Below are 13,593 nucleotides of genomic sequence, written 5' to 3'. Positions count from 1 at the left end.
CTAATAATCCTTGTAATTGTTTCAGCCAGAAATCATTGGACAACTGAAAAGTTAGAAAAAAAAAAAAGGTTAAGAAAAGTAAAGTAAACAGTTTGGGACAGTTTAAAAAGAGAAAATGAAGTAGTAAAAAGTACACTTTCTTAAGTGAGAATGCAAGGGGTATATCACCGCTCTGCTATTTATTTATTCTGTGGCCTTAAGTTGGTCTTTCAACATCTTTGTGCCTCAGCGTCTGACTTTTTAGATTATCTTTTTATCTCTATCTACTTTTAATAAAATAATCTCTTTTTTCTTTGGTGTTCTACAGGTTTACTATAATGTTTGGAGATGTGAATTTCTTTTTATTTATTCTTGGTGTATGCTGGCTTTCTGTATCTTTCAATTCATTTTAGTTCTATTAAATTTTTAGCCACTCTTCAAATACTGCTGCTCTATCCTTCTAGGACTCTGATTGCACAAATGATGGACTTTCTTACTCTATCATGTCCTTTAATCTTTCATATTTTTCATCATCTTGTTTGTGCTGCATTTTGGTTAATTTCATCAGCTCTGTGTCTTATTTAGTAATTCATTTTTCAGCAATGTCTGATCGATTTAAAAACACTAATGATGGTTTTAATGTCAGTAGTTATATTCTTCATTTTATTCTTTTTCTAATCTTCCTGTTTATTCATTATAGTCTCTTGTAAGTCCATTTCTAATTTTAAAATTTTCATAAATATTTCATATTCTATTTCTGATCATTTCAGTATTTTAAGTCTTATAAGTCTAAATTTTTGTGTGTACCATTGTGTACTAAATACTGTTGTGTACTATTTTGGCTTGTTTTCTTTAGTGTGTGGCTAAGCTAAATCTGTGGGAAAACAAAGGACCTAAATTGTGTATACTTTCCTTCAGATGTGATTTTGCATTTGCTTCCAGTGAGGTAGTACCAAACCCATTGGCACCACTGTAGCCCCGGCAAGGTTCCTGACTGAATGCAGTTTGTCTTTGTCTTATTTTCAGCACTCAGACAAGTTTGCTTCTTGCCTGATGCTTCCTGCTCCTTTCCTGCTTTTGTTTCAGCTCAATTTTTTTTTCCCCTGTGTGAGTATAGAGGGATGGGACCTGGAAATTTCTCTTACATAGCACAACCCAGCAATGAATTAAATCGTTTGTTTTCTTCAGAATCTAGTGTTTTGTATTGGGAGAACACTTAAGAGTATCTATCCCACCATAGTGCAGAAGTGCAAGTCTGTTTGGATTTACTTTTTCCATCTTATTTTGTGCTTTCTATTTTTTTCTTTTTCTATGCTATGCTTCTTTCCCATCCTTATCCCTTTCCTGTCTTCCTTTTGGCTTGGTTGAATTTTCTATTTTCCTTCTACTGATTTGAAATTTAAACATTCTAAGTTTTTGATTATCCTTAAAAATTTAACATACTTAACATCTAAAAATTGTATATATCTGTACCCTCTTTCCAAACAACACAAAGATGTTAAAATATATTAATTTTAATCAAATTCCTCTAGTTCTTTATATAACCTCCAAATTGGATATTGTTAGTATTTTATATAGTTAATGTTTGGGTTTGCTCACATGTTTATCTTTGTTGGTGGGGGGGAGGCTCACCTTTTTTTCTTGTATTGCAGATGTTTCTTCAAAATAGGATTATTTTTACTTTCTGAAATTATGTCTTCAGAACTGTGGATTTAGAATTGACTTCTCGGGTTGTTTTAAAATATATTTACTTTTATCTTTGGAGGTCTGCAGTTTTTACTATATGTCAAAATATATATTTATTTTTATCATGTTTGGGATTTGGGTGCTTTCTGAATCTGCAGATTTATGTCTTTCATTGAATCTGGATTAATATCGATATTTTAAAGTTTCTATTGTCAAATATGTGTATAGGAAAGTACATAAATGAATGGACATGTTAATGGGTAATCATAAGCGAAAACTATGTAACATCCAGGTCAAGAAATAAAATATATCAAGGGATCAGGAAGTTTGGAGTTTTTTTTTTTAATTGAGATATAATTGATATATAACATGTTTCATGTGTAAAACATATTGATTCAGTATTTGTATATATTGCAAAATGACCACCATAATAAGTCTAGTTAACATCTGTAACCACACATAGTTAATTTTTTTTTTCCTTGTGATGAGAACTTTTAAGATCTAAGGAAGTCAAGAGTTATTCTTGGAGTTTCATTACATAGGGAGGATTTAGTAAATTATTGGCCATGTGATTGAACTCCATCTCCAGCTTCCCTGTCCTACCCTCCCTGGATGTCAGACTGGCTCAAAGCCTCAACATTCTAATCAAGTGGTTGGTCTTTCTGATGTGGGCTATCTCCATCCTAAGTCATCTTGTTGATATAAGCTATCTAGGGACCCACAACGAATCACCTCATTAGCATACATTGTCAGTGTCCATGATGAATAACAAAGACACTCCCATTTGGGAAATTCTAAATGTTTTAGGAGCTCCATGCCAGGGACTCTGGACGAAGAGCAGAAAAATTCTTCATTCTACTGCAGAACATTTTGAAATAAGTTTTGAGATGTTTTATGGCCCCAAATGTGCTGTAACTAAGTAATATTCTGTGTGTGCTTGAATATGTATTTTGCTGTTGGTGGAGTGTTGTATAAATGCCAATTAATTTAGTGTTCAAGTTTTTTTTTTTTACATTTTTAAAATTCATTCATTCATTTATTTTAACATCTTTATTGGACTATATTTGTTTTAAAATGGTGTGTTAGTTTCTGATTTATAACAAAGTGAATCAGCTAAATGTATATATATATATATATATATATATATATATCTCCATATCCCCTCCCTCTTGCATCTCCCTCCCACCCTCCCTATCCTACCCATCTAGGTGGACACAAAAAACCCAGCTGATCTCCCTGTGCTATGCGGCTGCTTCCCACTAGTGATCTTTTTTTTTTTTCCCCTTATTAGTTATCCATTTTATACACATCAGTGTATACATGCAAATCCCAATCGCCCAATTCATCACACCCCCACCCCACCCCCCGCCGCCTTCCGCCCTTGGTGTTCATACGTTTATTCTCTACATCTACGTCCCTATTTCTGCCCTGCAAACCGGGTCATCTGTACCATTTTTCTAGGTTCCACATATATGCGTTAATATATGATATTTTTCTCTTTCTGACTTACTTCACTCTGTATGACAGTCTCTAGATGCATCCACGTCTCTACAAATGACCCAATTTCGTTCCTTTTAATGGCCGAGTAATATTCCATTGTATATATATACCACATCTTCTGTATCCATTCATCTCTCGATGGGCATTTAGGTTTCTTCTGTGTCCTGGCTATTGTAAATAGTGCTGCAATGAACATTGGGGTGCATGTGTCTTTTTGAATTATGGTTTTCTCAGGGTATATGCCCAATAGTGGGATTGCTGGATCGTATGGGAATTCTATTTTGAGTTCTTTAAGAAACCTCCATACTGTTCCCATAGTGGCTGTATCAATTTACATTCCCACCAAGAGTGCAAGAGGGTTCCCTTTTCTCCACACCCTTTCCAGCATTTGTTGTAGATTTTCTCATGATGCCCATTCTAATTGCTGTGAGGTGATACCTCATTGTAGTTTTGATTTGCATTTCTCTAATAATTAGTGATGTTGAGCAGCTTTTCATGTGCTTCTTGGCCATCTGTAAGGCTTCTTTGGAGAAATGTCTATTTAGGTCTTCTGCCCATTTTAGGATTGGGTTGTTTGTTTTTTTACTATTGAGCTGCACGAGCTGTTTATATATTTTTGAGATTAATCCTTTGTCCAATGATTGATTTGCAAATATTTTCTCCCATTCTGAGGGTTGTCTTTTCGTCTTGTTTATGGTTTCCTTTGCTGTGCAAAAGCTTTGAAGTTTCATTAGGTCCCATTTGTTTATTTTTGTTTTTATTTCCATTACTCTAGGAGGCGGGTCAAAAAAGATCTTGCTGTGACTTATGTCAAAGAGTGTTCTTCCTATGTTTTCCTCTAAGAGTTTTATAATGTCTGGTCTTACATTTAGGTCTCTAATCCATTTTGAGTTTATTTTTGTGTATGGTGTTAGGGAGTGTTCTAATTTCATTCTTTTACATGTAGCTGTCCAGTTTTCCCAGCACCACTTATTGAAGAGACTGTCTTTTCTCCATTGTATATCCTTTCCTCTTTTATCATAGATTAGTTGACCATATGTGCATGGGTTTATCTCTCGGCTTTCTATCCTGTTGTATTGATCTATATTTCTGTTTTTGTGCCAATACCATATTGTCTTGATTACTGTAGCTTTGTAGTATAGTCTGAAGTCAGGGGGTCTGATTCCTCCAGCTCCGTTTTTTTCCCTCAAGACTGCTTTGGCTATTTAGGGTCTTCTGTGTCTCCATACAAATTTTAAGACTTTTTGTTCTAGTTCTGTAAAAGATGCCATTGGTAATTTGATAGGGATTGCATTGAATCTGTAGATTGCTTTGGGTAGTATAGTCATTTTCACAATATTGATTCTTCCAATCCAAGAACATGGTGTATCTCTCCATCTGTTGGTATCATCTTTAATATCTTTCATCAGTGTCTTATAGTTTTCTGCATACAGGACTTTTGTCTCCCGAGGTAGGTTTATTCCTAGGTATTTTATTCTTTTTGTTGCAGTGGTAAACGGAAGTGTTTCCTTAATTTCTCTTTCAGATTTTTCATCATTACTGTATAGGAATGCAAGAGATTTCTGTACATTTATTTTGTATCCTGCAACCTTAGCAAATTCATTGTTTAGCTCTACTAGTTTTCTGGTGGCATCTTTAGGATTCTCTATGTATAGTATCATGTCATCTGCAAACAGTGACAGTTTTACTTCTTCTTTTCCAATTTCTATTCCTTTTATTTCTTTTTCTTCTCTGATTGCTGTGGCTAGGACTTCCAAAACTATGTTGAATAATAGTGGTGAGAGTGGACATCCTTGTCTTTTTCCTGATCTTAGAGGAAATGCTTTCACTTTTTCACCATTGAGAATGATGTTTGCTGTTGGTTTGTCATATATGGCCTTTACCATGTTGAGGTAAGTTCCCTCTATGCCAACTTTCTGGAGAGTTGTTATCATAAATGGGTGTTGAATTATGTCAAAAGATTTTTCTGCCTCTATTGAGATGATCATATGGTTTTTCTTCTTCAATTTGTTAATATTGTGTATCACACTGATTGATTTGCGTATATTGAAGAATCCTTGCATCTCTGGGTTAAATCCCACTTGATCATGGTGTATGATCCTTTTAATGTGTTGTTGGATTCTGTTGGCTAGTATTTTGTTGAGGACTTTTGCATCTATATTCATCAGTGATATTGGTCTGTAATTTTCTTTTTTTGTAGTATTTTTGTCTGGTTTTGGTATCAGCATCATGGTGGCCTCAAAGAATGAGTTTGGGAGTTTTCCTTCCTTGCAATTTTTTGGAAGAGTTTGAGAAGGATGGGTGTTAGCTCTTCTCTAAATATTTGATAGAATTCACCTGTGAAGCCATCTAGTCCTGGACTTTTGTTTGTTGGAAGATTTTTAATCACTGTTTCAATTTCATTACTTGTGATTGGTCTGTTCATATTTTCTATTTCTTCCTGATTCAGTCTTGGAAGGTTGTACCTTTTTAAGAATTTGTCCATTTCTTCCAGGTAGTCCATTTTATTGGCATAGAGTTGCTTGTAGTAGTGTCTTAGGATGCTTTGTATTTCTGTGGTGTCTGTTGTAACTTCTCCTTTTTCATTTCTAATTTTATTGATTTGAGTCCTCTCCCTCTTTTTCTTGATGAGTCTGGATAATGGATTATCAATTTTGTTTATCTTCTCAAAGAACCAGCTTTTAGCTTTATTGATCTTTGCTATTGTTTTCTTTGTTTCTATTTCATTTATTTCTGCTCTGATCTTTATAATTTCTTTCCTTCTGCTAACTTTGGGTTTTGTTTATTTCTCTTTCTCTAGTTCCTTTAGGTGTAAGGTTAGATTGTTTATTTGAGATTTTTCTTGTTTCTCTAGGTAGGCTTGTATAACTATAAACTTCCCTCTTAGAACTGCTTTTGCTGCATCCCATAGGTTTTGGATCATTGTGTTTTCATTGTCATTTGTCTCTAGGTATTTTTTGATTTCCTCTTTGATTTCTTCACTGACCTCTTGGTTATTTAGTAATGTATTGTTTAGCTTCCATGTGTTTGTGTTTCTAATGTTTTTTTCCCTATAATTGATTTCTATTCTCACAGCGTTGTGGTCAGAAAAGATGCTTGATATGATTTCAATTTTCTTAAATGTACTGAGGCTTGATTTGTGACCCAAGATGTGATCTATCCTGGAGAATGTTCCATGTGCACTTGAGAAGAAAGTGTAATCTGCCTTTTTTGGATGGAATGTCCTATAAATATCAATTAAATCTATCTGGCCTATTGTGTCTTTTAAAGCTTGTGTTTCCTTATTAATTTTCTGTTTGGATTATCTGTCCATTGGTGTAAGTGAGGTCTTAAAATCCCCCAGTATTAATGTGTTACTGTCACTTTCCTCTTTTAGAGCTGTTAGCAGTTGCCTTATGTATTGAGGTGCTCCTATGTTGGGTGCATATATGTTTATAATTGTTATATCTTTTTCTTGGATTTATCCCTTGATCATTATGTAGTGTCCTTCCTTGTCTCTTGTCACATTCTTTATTTTAAAGTCTATTTTATCTGATATGAGTATTGCTACTCCAGCTTTCTTTTGATTTCCATTTGCATAGAATATCTTTTTCCATCCCTTCACTTTCGGTCTGTATGTGTCTCTAGGTCTGAAGTGGGTCTCTTTTAGATGGCATATATATAGGTGTCGTTTTTGTATCCATTCAGCCAGCTTTTGTCTTTTGGTTGGAGCATTTAATCCATTCATGTTTAAGGTAATTATTGATATGTATGTTCCTGTGACGATTTTCTTAATTGTTTTGGGTTTGTTTATTGTAGGTCCTTTCCTTCTCTAGTGTTTCCCACTTAAAGAAGTTGCTTTAGCATTTGTCGTAGAGCTGGTTTGGTGGTGCTGAATTCTCTTAGCTTTTGCTTGTCTGTAAAGCTTTTGATTTCTGCATCGAATCTGAATGAAATCCTTGCTGGGTAGAGTACTCTTGGTTGTAGGTTCTTCCCTCTCATCACTTTAAATATGTCATGCCACTCCCTTCTGGCTTGTAGAGTCTGCTGAGAAATCAGCTGTTAACCTTATGGGAGTTCCCTCATATGTTATTTGTCATTTTTTCTTGCTGCTTTCAATAATTTCTCTTTGTCTTTAATTTTTGCCAATCTGATTACTGTGTGTCTCGGCCTGTTTCTCCTTGGGTTTATCTTGTATGGGACTGTCTGTGCTTCCTGGACTTCGGTGGCTATTTCCTTTCCCATGTTAGGGAAGGTTTCGACTATAATCTCTTCAAATATTTTCTCGGGTCCTTTCTCTCTCTCTTCTCCTTCTGGGACCCCTATAATGTGAATGTTGTTGCATTTAATGTTGTCCCAGTGATCTCTTAGGCTGTCTTCATTTCTTTTCATTCTTTTTTCTGTATTCTGTTCTGCAGCAGTGAATTCCACCATTCTGTCTTCCAGGTCACTTTTCCATTCTTCTGCCTCAGTTATTCTGCTATTGATTCCTTCTAGTGTATTTTTCATCTCAGTTATTGTATTGTTTATCTCTGTTTGTTTGTTCTTTAATTCTTCTAGATCTTTGTTAAACATTTCTTACATCTTCTCGATCTTTGCCTCCATTTTTTTTCTGAGGTCCTGGATCATCTTCACTATCATTATTCTGAATTCTTTTTCTGGAACGTTGCCTATCTCCATTTCATTAAGTTGCTTTTCTGGGGTTTTATCTTGTTCCTTCATCTGGTACATAGCCCTCTGCCTTTTCATCTTGTCTATCTTTCTATGAATGTGGTTTTTGTTCCACAGGCTGCAGGATTGTAGTTCTTCTTGCTTCTGCTGTCTGCCCTCTGGTGGATGAGGCTATCTAAGAGGCTTGTGGATGTTTCCTGATGGGAGGGACTGGTGGTGGGTAGAGCTGGCTGTTGCTCTGGTGGGCAGAGCTCAGTAAAACTTTAATCCACTTGTCTGCTGATGGGTGGGGCTGGGTTCCCTCCCTGTTGGTTGTTTGGCCTGAGTCAACCCAACACTGGATACTACCTGGGCTCTTTGTTGGGGCTCATCGTGGACTCTGGGAGGGCTCACGCCAAGGAGTGCTTATTATTGCGGTAATCAATAATTATGAAAGCTATTAATTTTATATTAAAAACAATGAACAATTTTCAGTTATTGAGTAGGGAAAGAGATTGACAGTTAATATGAATGTTGAAAGAGTACAAATACTTGATAACTTTATGATGAACACATATCCTTGAGTCAACAAAAAATGTGTCGTTGTTTTGTGGCATTATTTTGTTAATAGATTACTACAAAAGTTAATACATACAAGTGGGGAGCTGTTCAACAAAACCCTGAAAATATGGTATTGGCTTCAGTAGGGAGTTGAGAAAACTGTTAGCAGAGGTTGAAATAATGACGAGGAAACTGCTTTATTAAAAAGCTTTCATGAAACATTTGATAAAACAGCTGCCTATGGTACCTTGGAAAACAGAAAATACACCTAATTAACTTTTGGGTTTGGGCAAGTTTATCTCCAGGCAAAATGTAGAAACCGCCACCTGGTGGCTTTTAGCTACATGGAATATACTACGTACAAGAAAGAGTTGAACTTTAAAAAAAAAAAAAAAAGATGGTTAAGTTGCAAGCAGAAGTTAAAGGTAATATAGAGAGCCAGAACTGCTAAATTGGAAAACTTGTCATCTTATCTCCAGCCACCCCAGTTAGCAAAGTCTCAAAGTGAGATGTGAACATGTGTCAAACATCAAATGAACACTGTGACTATCAGATATTTTGATAAGACTTCTGAGAGAGTTAAGGTGGTGCTGAGATCTTCTGAAGTGGACAAAAGCCTAAGGGTGTGGTTGCACAGAAGTCAGATCCAAAATTAGCCATAGGAAAATCTAGAGAAGTATATGTTGATACCAGTTATGGGGGTGTGGCTTTTGAATATGTAATGGACCATAACCAGACAGTTACAGAAAGCTGAAAAGTTTTAAAGAGAGTACTACTAGCAAAAACACCAACTGCCTGGACGACAAGAGGGGTCAAGCTATACAAAGGTCTCTGGGCTCTTGACTTTCGGGGTAGGAAGCATCCTGAGAAAGTTATTCAGCTGCTAACAAGGATCATTTCTTCACAAAGAATAAAGGAGGGTGATGGGAAAAGGAGGGCATCTCAGATAGTGTGACAAAAAGCTGGAGAACAATGAGTCAGGGAGCAGCTCCCAGAGAGCAGGGTTGGGTCTAATCAGGGAGCATTTCCCCATCGTCAGAATGGCAGGCCCAGTGGGATATCAGAATTGTTATGAACCAGTGACTCTATGCTTCCCATTCTTCCTCCTTTCCAATGGGACTATTCACTGTGGTTATCCTGTTCCTTTTTTATTATTGTATATTGGCTGCGTGTGTGTTGAGGCAGAGGGCTAGGAAACTTGTTTTTATTTCATAGGTCTTTGGACCAAGAGAAGCTGCATCTGGACCTGATATATATCACAAATTTCTAGACTTGAAGTCTGTTACTGTGATTATATGAGACCTCTGTGGGTCTTGGGAATGAGTGAGTATATCATGCATGTGGAAGGAATGTGATTATGACCAGACGGTGAAATGTCATAGATCAGCTGAATTAATGGTCTCACTTCTTCACCTCTTGTATTCATACTCCTTTACCATGGGACTTTACAGTTTCACTAAAAAGGCAGATTCTATTTCTTTGCTTATTTAGGATTACAAGTTTGGCGGAGTGACTTGCTTTGCCAATGGAATGTTAGACTTGAAAAACACTTAGTCTTTTTCCACCTCCAGGCAAGGCTGCTGGAGGATGGAGACTCGAAGCAGAGCTACGTCACTCCAGTTGTTCCAGCCCAGGCCATCCTTTCTCGGATGACCCACAGCCGTTTGCCAGACTTAAGATAAATAAAGTTAATTGTATGCCTCTGAGGTTTTATGGTTGTCTATTAAACATCATTATTGTGGCAACCAATAGTTATACAATAATTTACAATAGTATATATAAGTCATCTTGATTTATGAAAAAGATAAAGTATGTGAGAAAAGTGTTAGTGAAAAAAAGTGTTAGTGAAAAACAACTTATTTTGTTCAACCAATTAAATCCCCAAACAACCTTCAACTGGAGGATAAAATTTAAAGCAACTTATTAAAGTGATTATTGTAGACTGCCATTTTGCTAAAGGAATTTTAAGGTTTGCCAAAGCTATGAATCCTAAATTGAAGTTCATTTTTTTTTTTTTTTTTTTTTTTTTTTTTGCGGTACGCGGGCGTCTCACTGCTGTGGCCTCTCCCGTTGCGGAGCACAGGCTCCAGACGCGCAGGCTCAGCAGCCATGGCTCACGGGCGTAGCCGCTCCGTGGCATGTGGGATCCTCCCGGACTGGGGCACGAACCCGTGTCCCCTGCATCGGCAGGCAGACTCTCAACCACTGCGCCACCAGAGAAGCCCCCAAAGTTCGTTTTGAAACTCACAGAACTGAAGAAACTTTTCCCAGATTTTATGTCCAAAGGAGTTAGTAATATCATTATGTGTGCCACTTGAGCCTGTGTATTGAAGGGGTACAATATAGTGACTGTAGGTATAGTCCAGAAGCTGACAATAGTGAGAAATTATTTTTCCCTGCACACTCTTGTCAAACTTGAAAATGTAGACTTCTAAAAATTTTAAACAAAATTATAATACATATTTTTTGATAAAACTTCAGATTTATCCTTATGTCCCAGTTCATTCTATGATGGTGATAATAGGAGCTGGCCTTGATTTGGACAAATACTGATTTTAATACTCACCTACTGTTTGACCAAAATGTATATTTAATTCAATGTACTTCTATTTTTACATAGTTTAAAATTATAAATTTATTCTATTGTTGTTAGATATCTTAAGACATGAAAGACATTTAGGATGAAGCTCATTTTCGTTGACAGTGGATGCAATTTTATATTTCAAATAGTCTTGATAATTTTTCTAACTTCTTATGAGATCTAATTACATATATTGTTATTGTTTACTTTATAATGTTGCAAAGATCTCACATTAATGAAATGTCAGCTCTGCTATATTCTCGTTTTTGCTTTCATTATTTGCATTTTCAATCCTTAGTTTCTTTATAGAAATCTTTTAAATTCACTTCTCCATTTTCCAAGGGTTTTTCTTTCATTAAAACTATATCAATTTAACTGTAACCCTAGGAAACCCAATTTGTCAAAATATACTGAAAGCCAACGATCACTTTCAAAACTTCCACATTGTTGAACTTATTCTTACTCCTCAGAATGTCTTTTATAATATGTCTCAGGACCCTTTCATAACTGGTGAAGTGTGACACTGTAGGCAAGGTACACAGCATATATTAGGAATTGATTGTTTGAAAAAAATGAACATAAGTAGAAGTTGTAATATTTTATTTCTGCACCCCAGTAGAACTTCCCTTTTTCTTTTTCTACTACAGATGCTAGAATACCTTCAGATGCCAGGTCTGGCCGTGTGTTCCACTCTTGGCTAATGAGATGTGAACATCTTGGATTGAACGTGGAGGTTTCCAAAAAGGCTACGTACCAGGATGAAATCAGCTAAAATGTCTTTTAGCTTTTACCCTTCTTTGTCCTGCTTGGAACCCTGGGACAGTGCCACTGGGACAGAAAGACAGAAGCTACAATCGAAGCAGAATTGAGTGATGTAAAGAGCCTCCCCGGTCCCAATTATTATTAGCTCTGTACTGCACACTCCCAGAGTTCCTGTGTGAGAGCAATAAACCTCTCAACATTTATGTTCTCTGAAAGTCCTCTTTTTTTGCACCCAAATATTTTCTTAACTGATATAATCATGTTGCACAGTTCTGGTTCATTAATGTTATATGTCCAACATCACAGTTAGATAAGATCCAAGATTTGAAGGTGCATAGGGAATAAGCATTTCATTTGATTAAATATAAACATTTTGTTTTGGTAATTCCAGTAATGTCTGAATATCTGAAATTATTAGGAAAGCTGCATGATTAGAAAGATTTAAAATATTTAAAGAAAAATCTAAGTTTAGAATTAAATTATTTTTATTTTTCATATTACTTGGATGACAGTATTACCTTCAAACTTTTGCGTTATATAGGATTTTCGTTATTACAGATGACACCTTCCATAATACTTCTTCCTAGGGTCTTTCTTAGAGCATACATTTTAAATTTTGATGAAGATTAATTTGCTATTTTTCCTTATATGGATCATACTTTTGGTATCCAGTGTAAGAATTCTGCCTAGCTGTAGGTTCTGAAGATTTTCCTCCTAGGAGTTTTGTAGTTTAATGTTTTACATTTAAGCCCATGTTCCATGTTGAGTTAGTTTTTGTACAAAGTGCAGGATTAGGCCTTTGGATGTCAGTTACTCCAACACCATTTGCTGAAAGGCTGTCCTTCCTCCAATGAATTGCTTTTGTACCGCTGTCGACCATCAAATGTGATTTAATATACTCCTGAGAATAGCATATGACATTTGACATTTTCACCTCTTTTTACCCATTCTGATGTTCTTCTTTCCTTTGCAAAGGACTCTGGATCCTATTGAACCTTCCATCTCAGCAGGCAGTCTCCTAGTTGAGGTGTAATGCGAGGACTGGTGGGTATGTACATTCAGCTCCCCACTAGGCCCTGCTCTCACCACCCTGGTGAAAGTAGAGCACTGACCGACCCTCATTGCAGATGTGAGGGGGCAGCTCAGCTCCCCTTGCTGGCAAAAATGGGCACTGATTTGCATAGACTTGTTGCCTCCAAGTGCAAATATAAGCTCAGCTCCCCACTGGGCCCCGATGACACCAGGGAGGGAAAGGGGAAGTGGAGTGCTGACTGACCCCATGTCCCACACCTTGCTTCACCTTGTTGATGCAAGCTAGGAGCAGAGGCCCAGATTCCCACTGAGCCCTGCTGACACCAGTGAGGGTATATTAGTTTCCTATAGCTATCGTAACAAATTACCACAAATTTGGTGGCTTAAAGGAACAGAACTTTATTCTCACAGTTCTGGAGGCCAGAAGTCCAAAATTAAAGTGTCGGCAGGGCCACACTGCCTCTGAAGGCTCTAGGGGAGAATCTTTCTTTGCCTCTTTCAGCTCCTGGCAGCTCTAGGTGTTGCTTGGCTTATGGCCGCACAACCCCAATCTCTGCCTCTGTCTTCACATGGCCTCCTCCTCTCCACATGTCTCTCCTTTGTGCATCTTTTATGAGGACACTTGTGACTGGACTTAGAGCCTGATAATCCAGGATGATCTCATTCTGAGGTCCTTAACTTAATTACATCTGCCGAGATCCTTTTTCCAAATAAGGTCACATTCAAGGTTCCAGGGATTTGACAAGGATGTACCTTTTGGGGGTCACCATTCAACACACTACAGAGGGCAAAACACTGATGCTGGGTGGGGATGGAGGCTCACATCATGCTGGGCCGTGGTGGCGCCAAGGATCAGGGAAGCT

This window comes from Pseudorca crassidens, chromosome 12 (genome assembly GCF_039906515.1).
Source record: "Pseudorca crassidens isolate mPseCra1 chromosome 12, mPseCra1.hap1, whole genome shotgun sequence".
Lineage (NCBI taxonomy): Eukaryota > Metazoa > Chordata > Mammalia > Artiodactyla > Delphinidae > Pseudorca > Pseudorca crassidens.
Note: the sequence above shows the minus strand (reverse complement) of the source record.